This window comes from Protomyctophum parallelum (genome assembly GCF_964188405.1).
Source record: "Protomyctophum parallelum genome assembly, chromosome: 9".
Classification (NCBI taxonomy): domain Eukaryota; kingdom Metazoa; phylum Chordata; class Actinopteri; order Myctophiformes; family Myctophidae; genus Protomyctophum; species Protomyctophum parallelum.
In genome coordinates, this window is record NC_139706.1 from 15,316,674 (window position 1) to 15,324,173 (window position 7,500).

The 7,500-nt window shown below is 43.3% G+C and overlaps 1 protein-coding gene across 2 annotated transcripts in view; it reads left to right on the forward strand.

The window, feature by feature from the left end:
* ryr1b (ryanodine receptor 1b (skeletal)) overlaps positions 1-7,500 on the forward strand; it is a 142,662-nt gene that overhangs the window by 1,163 nt on the left and 133,999 nt on the right. The gene's annotated exons all lie outside the window — the stretch shown is intronic.

The window sequence follows — 7,500 nt, forward strand, 5'->3', positions numbered from 1 at the left end:
TACGAGGCTTAAAAGGTCTTTAAATAAATACGTTTTGAAAAGTCTATGAGGAAAATGAACGGGAATCATTTCCTGGGCCCTGGTAGGGGGCGGGACTGCGACGCTCTATTGTTGTGGATGGCTGAGAATCAAGCAGGACCCCCCCCCACCATGAGTCCTGTAAGATAGTGGTTCCCAAACCTTTTCATGTCAACGACCCCCCAAATTGACACTAATTAGCCTGCGGACCCCCCCCATTTGAAGAGATATGCCATTGACCCCCCCCCCCCCCCCCCCACGAGAGAAGATTTTCACAGCTCTAGCAGTGTTTCTCAACCATATTGATTTCAAGTTCCCCCAGTTTGACATGCATTATTAGGCTAAGTACGAACCCCCCTTTAATGGCTTTTCTATCTCTTAAGACTGCGATTTATTATTGTAAAGCAATGTTAATTTTCACTCTGAGAGTGTACAAATGTAGTTGTACCATTGTGTCCACTCTCAGAGTTACAGACCCATAAGGGTCCATTTGGTTCCAAACTATCATTTAGCTGGGTACCCCTAGTTTTCCCCCTACTTTGGGAACCACTGCTCCAAGCTGCTTCTATTAATATGAGGGTGAGTTAAGCCCTATTTTTGGTGTTTTAAGCATTATGTTATACTTTAGCTATTGAAAAAATAGCAGACCTACAAGCTCATAGCGCGGCCACCGAGTGCCGTGCTACGAGCTTGTAGATCTGCTATTCTTTTTTTAAATCGTGAAAATGTGCCTCAAACCTTTGAATATATATATTGTTACAGAGTGAACATTTTTTTCAGCGGCCCACATGTGCAGTCCTCGGCTGCGCGGGTGCGCGGAGAAAACCATTTGTCAAGTTTAATTGAAGAATTTACAGTTTTGCTGGTGGTGAAAATAGCCAATCTTCTATAGCTCACGAGTCACAACGCGTTGCATCACGACGCGAGCTTGTAGAGCTGCTGTTTTCGGCAAAATTGTACAACAGACTATGTAATTAAAGCAATAGAGTCATTCGTAATTTCTTCCTTCAGATCAGTGATTTGACCTTTTTTAAATTTCAGACTCTCAGTTTGATATGCATTAAGGCACAGACACCCCCCCCCCCCCCACCATTTTGATGATGATGAATATTATATGAATATTAATCTACACCGCAACATCCTCAGTGTCCTCATTTTGAGTGTACATCATTCTTTATACATTCTCTGAGGGGTACATTCCGTTCTTAACTATGAAACTGGTGAAGCCATCGGTCACTTAATTATACCTTTGCCTGGCTTTAACGGTTAAAGCCAGGCGAAGTATAATTAAGTGGGTTAAATAATTAAAATGGGTTAAAGTTTAACCCATTTTGACCTGCGGGAACGATCTGTCTTCTAACATCCTGACGTTTTTCTGAAAAACCCCCCATGTTTCTGTGTCAGTCGTTCTCAAACATTTTCATGTTTTCAAGGACGTCCCCTAAGATTATTATGTAATAATTGCCGCCGACCCCCCCCCCCCTAATCTGAAAAAATGTTGTTCCAGGACCTCCCCCAGAAGCAAAGATTTGAGTTAAAAACTTTGGCTCTGGCCTGGGCCATGGCTCGGTCCAGGCACCTTGGCTGGTAATCCAGTCGCAGTGTGCCGCAGGTTCGACTCCCGATCCCGACAGCCCTTTACTGCATGTCTTCCCCCCCCCCCCCCAATCTCTCTCCCATTTCCTGTCAGCCTACTGTCTGTCCCTCCATAAAATATATAAAAAAATAAAGGCGAAAGCCACAACAAAAAAATACATTTAAAAGCTTTGGCTCTGAAAGAATATATACCGTATTCAAAGATTTGCGCCACATTTTCACGATAAAAAAATAAATAGCAGACCTACAAGCTCGTAGCGCGGCACAGAGTGCCGCGCTATGAGCTTGTAGGTCTGCTATTTTTTTCAGACCCAAACTGTTTCCTAGCAACCGCAATTCCACCGACAAGGTCGACGTTTGGCAGCAGAAGCTTATGTAATTCCAGCAGTTTTTAACAAAGACCGCTGTCGTGAACTATATAACAACTTAAATGTATGTGTTTAACCCACTTTGGACTGAGGACGATTCTATACAAATGTCTTCTGAATCCTGACGGTTTTCTGAAAAACCCCATGTTTCTATGTCAGTCGAGTTCACAAACATTGTATGTATTTGGTCTCGGACCCCCATCTGGAAATATGATGTTCCCCCCCAGAAGCAAAGAATATATATATTCAAAGGTTTGCGCCACATTTTCACGATAAAAAAAATCAAAAATAGTGCTGCGCTATGAGCTTGAGCTTAATTTTCACTCTGAGAGTGTACAAATGTAGTTGTACCATTGTGTCCACTCTCAGAGTTACAGACCCATAAGGGTCCATTTGGTTCCAAACTATCATTTAGCTGGGTACCCCTAGTTTTCCCCTACTTTGGGAACCACTGCTCCAAGCTGCTTCTATTAATATGAGGGTGAGTTAAGCCCTATTTTTGGTGTTTTAAGCATTATGTTATACTTTAGCTATTGAAAAAATAGCAGACCTACAAGCTCATAGCGCGGCACCGAGTGCCGTGCTACGAGCTTGTAGATCTGCTATTCTTTTTTTAAATCGTGAAAATGTGCCTCAAACCTTTGAATATATATATTGTTACAGAGTGAACATTTTTTTCAGCGGCCCACATGTGCAGTCCTCGGCTGCGCTGTGCGCGGAGAAAACCATTTGTCAAGTTTAATTGAAGAATTTACAGTTTTGCTGGTGGTGAAAATAGCCAATCTTCTATAGCTCACGAGTCACAACGCGTTGCATCACGACGCGAGCTTGTAGAGCTGCTGTTTTCGGCAAAATTGTACAACAGACTATGTAATTAAAGCAATAGAGTCATTCGTAATTTCTTCCTTCAGATCAGTGATTTGACCTTTTTTTAAATTTCAGACTCTCAGTTTGATATGCATTAAGGCACAGACACCCCCCCCCCCCCCACCATTTTGATGATGATGAATATTATATGAATATTAATCTACACCGCAACATCCTCAGTGTCCTCATTTTGAGTGTACATCATTCTTTATACATTCTCTGAGGGGTACATTCCGTTCTTAACTATGAAACTGGTGAAGCCATCGGTCACTTAATTATACCTTTGCCTGGCTTTAACGGTTAAAGCCAGGCGAAGGTATAATTAAGTGGGTTAAATAATTAAAATGGGTTAAAGTTTAACCCATTTTGACCTGCGGGAACGATCTGTCTTCTAAATCCTGACGTTTTTCTGAAAAACCCCCCATGTTTCTGTGTCAGTCGTTCTCAAACATTTTCATGTTTTCAAGGACGTCCCCTAAGATTATTATGTAATAATTGGCCGCCGACCCCCCCCCCCCCTAATCTGAAAAAATGTTGTTCCAGGGACCTCCCCCAGAAGCAAAGATTTGAGTTAAAAACTTTGGCTCTGGCCTGGGCCATGGCTCGGTCCAGGCACCTTGGCTGGTAATCCAGTCGCAGTGTGCCGCAGGTTCGACTCCCGATCCCGACAGCCTTTACTGCATGTCTTCCCCCCCCCCCCCCCAATCTCTCTCCCCATTTCCTGTCAGCCTACTGTCTGTCCCTCCATAAAATATATAAAAAAATAAAGGCGAAAGCCACAACAAAAAAAATACATTTAAAAGCTTTGGCTCTGAAAGAATATATACCGTATTCAAAGATTTGCGCCACATTTTCACGATAAAAAAATAAATAGCAGACCTACAAGCTCGTAGCGCGGCACAGAGTGCCGCGCTATGAGCTTGTAGGTCTGCTATTTTTTTAGACCCAAACTGTTTCCTAGCAACCGCAATTCCACCGACAAGGTCGACGTTTGGCAGCAGAAGCTTATGTAATTCCAGCAGTTTTTAACAAAGACCGCTGTCGTGAACTATATAACAACTTAAATGTATGTGTTTAACCCACTTTGGACTGAGGACGATTCTATACAAATGTCTTCTGAATCCTGACGGTTTTCTGGAAAAACCCCATGTTTCTATGTCAGTCGAGTTCACAAACATTGTATGTATTTGGTCTCGGACCCCCATCTGGAAATATGATGTTCCCCCCCAGAAGCAAAGAATATATATATTCAAAGGTTTGCGCCACATTTTCACGATAAAAAAAAATCAAAAATAGTGCTGCGCTATGAGCTTGTAGATCTGCTTTTTTCAATAGCTAAATTATAACAATGTTTTGGGTCTGCACTTGATTTGTAATTATACCCATATTCGCAGTTCCACACCTTTTCTGATTCATCAATATTTTTGTCTGTGGATTTTGACGGACATACTCACACTCACGTCTGCTCTGCTTGGGAGCAGACCTATATGGGACCAAAGTTTACGTATATATGCCATTAGAAGCTGTGTTTTGCGAGCTTGGAGATCTGCTATTTTCACTTTTAAAACCACTGCTTCTAGACCCAGCTACTACAGCATGCACTTGTTTTGTATGAAATGCACAAAATGGGGTCCTTACTAGTATTCAGGGCCAAGAGCTTATGTAGTATCAACACCAGGAAAGTCTATCGTTGGCAGTGTCGGGGTGGATATAACTTCATACTAGCTCAGTGCTTAACCCATTTGGACTGAGGTCGATAAAAAAAAAAGGCTTCTAAATCCTAAGATTTTTCTGAAAAGCCCATGTTTCTGTGTCAGTGGTGCTCAACCTTTTTCATTAAGGACCCCCAGAATTATCTCTATTGGGCCACCGACCCCCATTTCAAAATATGTAGTTCCAGGGACCCTACCCCCAGAAGCTAATATTTGAGTTAAAAATGTTCGCTCTGAAATATATAATCAAAGATTTGCGCCACATTTTCACGACTTTTCAAAAATAGCAGACCTACAAGCTTGTAACACCAAAAGGGGTTCCCGCCCCCACAATGGATTAAGGCACAGCGGAGACCTATGCTGCTTTCCTTTCTCACGTGGTGTTGCCGTCTGGGGGACTTTATTTCAACCTGTGGGGACAATAGGTATAGATGAAAGCTATAGCAGTATAGTATTCCTGCAGGACTAGACTTGAGAACCAACGGTTAGGGATTTGTTTTTGGCTGGACATGTTCTGCTGGATGTGTATTTTCGACAGAAAACTGGCCCCAAATTCTAAATGTGAATTTGTGTGCGATGATCCCTCTTGTCCTAGTGTGCATACTATGTTGAGCAGAGCGCCCCCAGGGGTCTGTACTCGGCCCTCTCCTTTTTTCCCCCTTTTCACCTAACACAGCCAATATCAAGATATTTTTGCCGGTTTCCGGCTGAATTTTGTTCGCCTATTTATTATGACATCATGGCCAGAATATAGGGACACTATGGTTAACCCATTTAGACCTGAGCTGGATTCTACAAAATGTCTTTTAAATCCTGACAGTTTTCTGGAGTGGTTCAGTGGTTCTCAAACATTTTCACGTCAAGGACTCCCAAAACTATATGAAATTGGCCACCGACCCCCCATCTGAAAATATGTTGTTCCCCCCCCCGGAAGCATAGATTTGAGTTCAAAACATTCGCTCCTCTGAAAGAATATATATTAAAAGATTTGCGCCTGCACAAGCTCGTAGCGTGGCACTCGGAGCTTGTAGATCTGCTATTTTTGAGAAATCGTGAAAATGCTTGTAGATCTGCTATTTTTCAATAGCTAAGGTAGAACAGAATGCAGTTAAAACACACTTTAAGCTGCAGCCAGCTAGCATGCAGAGTGAGACTGTTCCGTGTCGGTCGGTGTACTGTCTATATAGATATTCTTCTGAACAGCATTGAGTCATGTGACGCCACCATGTAAACGCTGTGTATCGTTTGGTCGTGCAGACCGGCTAGCAAAAAGTGTCATCCGATCGTTGTGGGTTCGTCTCAGAGCAGTGAGTCACTGTGTCCCTCTTTTAGCCCCCCGTCGTCCCCCATGCACAGTCCCATATCTCCTTATCAGGGGGGCCTATATAACTCCATGACTAGTTTCTTCTCACTGTCCTTCGAAAACACAGCCGCCTGCCTGCCTGCCTGCCTGCCTGCTCTGCACACACACACAGCCCCAGTTCAGCCTCGTTCGGCCCAATTCAAGACCGATTTAGATTCTTATTATCACCCCCCCCCCCCCCCCCCCCACAACATGGCTTCACCCCATAGCCACTCACTGCTTTAGAGAACGGTCGTTTTTAGGGGTCTGAATTCAGTCAGACTCGCGAGGAAGCAAAGTGAAGAATTCTGCACATTATTGGGAGCAGCAAATAGCTATTGTGTTCTGAAGGCTGTTTGCTTTTTAACTCAATGTCTGCCAAGGACTTAATTAACTGCTTTTTTATCAAGGTCTCTCTCTCTCTCTCTCTCTCTCTCTCTCTCTCTGCCATTGTAACATTGTTGAAAGTGTTCTTGGTGATGTCACCATGATGTAATCTTGCAAAAGAAAACCTGTAAACTCTTCATTTCCATTTTGTCAGCCAGTCGTGAGAGGCCTAAGAGGGTCTGAGAGTCCTAAGAGGGTCTGAGAGGCCTAAGAGGGTCTGAGAGGCTAAATCTCATCAAATGGTGGACCACGGCTAGAATGCTGAATAAATAACCCATTTTGGGGCGGGGACCCTTTTTGGTGTTTTAAGCATCATGTTATGCTTTAGCTATTGAAAAATAGCAGACCTACAAGCTCGTAGCGCGGCACCGAGTGCCGCAAATTTGGAATATATATATATATATATTATTTCAAAGAGAACATTTTTCACTCAAATCTTTGCTTCTGGGGGGTTCCCTGGAACAACATATTTTCAGATGGGGGGGGGGGGGTCGGCGGCCAATTACATATATTTTTGGGGGTCCTTGACATGAAAATGTTTGAGAACGACTGACACAGAAACATGAGGGTTTTTCAGAAAACTGTCGTGATTTAGAAAGCATTTGTAGAAATCGAGCTCGGGGATCTAAGCGGGATAATGGACCGTGATATGAAAAGGCTTGAAAACCACCGTCATTATAGATGATTGACGGCGTAGGCTGGCCACACTGATTATAACCGCATACACCTGTGTATGGTTGTTGTGGTCGGGCATGGGAACCAGCCTATACTTGGGAAGTAGCGCAAGTCGGTAAATCTGGAATGCAAGTTGGGAATGCACGCACGCCCCCCCAACCGATGATGCGATACCTGTTGTGAAGCTGCTGTCAAAGAGTACTTGCTGCACCCTGTTGTCAGAGTATCCACTTTTCGACTGTTTTGTGTGGAAGATGTCTTGTTCGCTCCTGTGCTGTGCTTATTGGCTGGTGTTTTTTTTTTACTATACAGTGTTTTGTGATATGAAATGTAAGCTTACCATAATCACACAGTACACATTATTCAAGTCATATTCAAGGGTTTTATTTTAAACTATACCTCCCAGTCACTTCAGTTCAGCACAGCTGAGGTGTTTTAATTGTCACTGTCCAGCTGACGCTCGTTGACACTCGTTAATGCTACTACTGCATCAAAGGCAGTTGTGTTGTTGTTTCTGCGTCAAATGGAACTACAC